The sequence below is a fragment of the Belonocnema kinseyi genome, chromosome 4 (genome assembly GCF_010883055.1).
Source record: "Belonocnema kinseyi isolate 2016_QV_RU_SX_M_011 chromosome 4, B_treatae_v1, whole genome shotgun sequence".
Lineage (NCBI taxonomy): Eukaryota > Metazoa > Arthropoda > Insecta > Hymenoptera > Cynipidae > Belonocnema > Belonocnema kinseyi.
Window position 1 is genome coordinate 121383638 of NC_046660.1, and position 2478 is coordinate 121386115.

Below are 2478 nucleotides of genomic sequence, written 5' to 3' on the forward strand. Positions count from 1 at the left end.
AGCGTAATTTTCATAGATGAAAGTTGCTCCCAGTGGGACCATGCGGTGGTTGCTTAAGCTTTTTTTAAATTATATAGATATATATTTGAGTGTGTGTGTGTGCTTCCTTAAAACACGCGAATGTTTCTGCGGTCCTTCATTGTGATTCCATTGGACTGGGTGGCTACCCATGAGTGCAGTTGCACCGACCAAGTTTAGGCGGTGCGCAGAGGTTCAGAATTTTCTTTTGGAGACAAATCAGTGTACAAGCAATAATTTTCGTCCAAATTATACATGATTATTTTTAAATTGAAGCTGAATAATTTCTCCAGTTATCAATGTACGCTCTACAGGGTTTCGCCGGCCTGTCGTTGTGATTTTATCGTGCCCTGTTATTTAACCCTTTATATATATATATATAATAATTAATCAAATTTGCTTCTAACAGCAACATTTCTCAACTTTTGTAAATACTTTGTCACTATATGATACTTTCGTAATAAGTTTTAGCAATTATAGGCAAGAAACAAATTTTTCGCTCTAAAATAGCACATAAGAGTTATTGTTTATAAAATTCGTTTGTAGTATATAGGTTCTTCTTTAAGTTAATGAATTATTTACGTACTTTATTTGCAAATGCGTTCAATTTTGCTTCATATTCTGTTAACACAAAGAACTTTTTCTTGTTTAAAATAATGTTTTTTTCTGAAAAAAATGTTATACGTTAGTCGTTTACATGAAATTAAGAAAAAATAAATCAAAAATCGGCCTCGTGGGGTCCCTGCAAAATGTCATTCAGGATTGATAAAAATTGTGACCTCTAGACTGATTTGTCCGCAAAATCCAATTTTCAACCACTGTGCGGCTTTTCGTAAATGATAAGGGTTCGATCAATGAAATGTAATTGTAATATTTAATATATTCTCAGGCATATAATTTACAATCAAACGAATATTTACATCCATTAATTATGTTAAAACAATTATTACTCTATCGGAAAGCTACAAAGTGGTGCACTTTGAGATTTGTTAATGTTTTTTATTATAATTAAATCACAACATTTGGTATAGAGATAATAAATTGATATAAAATTATCACGTGTGATAAACGTCCTTAAATTTGAAATAATATCTACTATCGACATTGCAAACGGAACATCTTAAGGCCATGTATATATTGAATTGAAAATTTGAAACCCTAAATAAGAAGCACTTTTTTTATAATGTTAAAAATTTAGGATCAAATAAATATTCCGCAATGCTTCTAATTTAATTTTATCAAATTTTTAACTCTATGCTATTTCATGTTAAGATAAGTTCAACAGCTTATTTTTTTATCTACATTCATTAACCGGATATAGAATTCGAGTTCTCTGTTTTGTTGGCCCCTGCGAGAACTAGAAAAAATGTTTCTTATTTAGATCTTTAAAAAAAATCCGGGGTTGGGGGCGAAAGTCTTTGCCAATTTTTCTATTTTTAAAGTATATATTGAAAAAATACTGTAAATTTCAATGTTTGTTTTTTTAACAACTTTCTCGCTACAACTTTCAGCTTGCTCAAAATTCGCTCGTCTCCTCAAGCGTGGGAAAGACCTTTGTTATTACAAAATTACGAAAATCGAGTGACTGAGCGCGAGTTGAAGACAAAAAATAAATTAAATTTTGTGTTTGTTTGCTGAACAGACGTTTTTTTCTATTTATTTAAAAAAATAGAACAGCTAAAACTTTTTCCACATCGAAAAGAATAGATGCGAAATTAAATTTGATATTTAAATATGTGTTTCAAAAACTGAAGTGTAAAACATTTTTTGCAAGCTTTTAGGGACCAACAAAACACTACAACTAGTGTTATAGTTCTGTTTCATAAAAATATGACTTTAAAATACTATTTGGCTGTTACAAAATCATTAAACGTTTTCCTGGGGTGACTATTACTCTAACTATTAACAATATAACCAGTTTCTCGCCAGTTCTAGAATATGTTACTTTGTATTAGGCAGTATTTATATAACTCTTCAGTACCCATGCTTGCTTGTATTCTAACTTTGAAATTAGTTTAATCTAAACATCACAGAAGATTAATAATGCATATTAATAAGCACTATTCTGAATCTGAATTTTGAGTCGATCACTTTCCTTGAATAAAACTCAAATTTTGCACTGCGTCGAACATTTGATTTCCATATTTCATGGTCGTGCTAATGGAGTTGAGCCATGCTGACATTATACTTTTTGATGGTGATTTTTCAATTAAGGGCTGTTGTGTACCTGCAAATAGAAATTCATTAGACGGCTGGTGTATAGATTGGTGGCAGCGCTAGTGTAAAAAATTACATACTATTAATTGTTCATCTCTTTAGACTGTAACCACCTATCTCACGGTCGTGAGACGTGGTTGTGGCTGAAATTTTACCGCGATTTCACTGGGAGCGGGTGCAATTTTTCAGATTAGCACCCGATCCCGGCGAAATCCTGCGGTTGTCCTTATGACAAATTTTTAA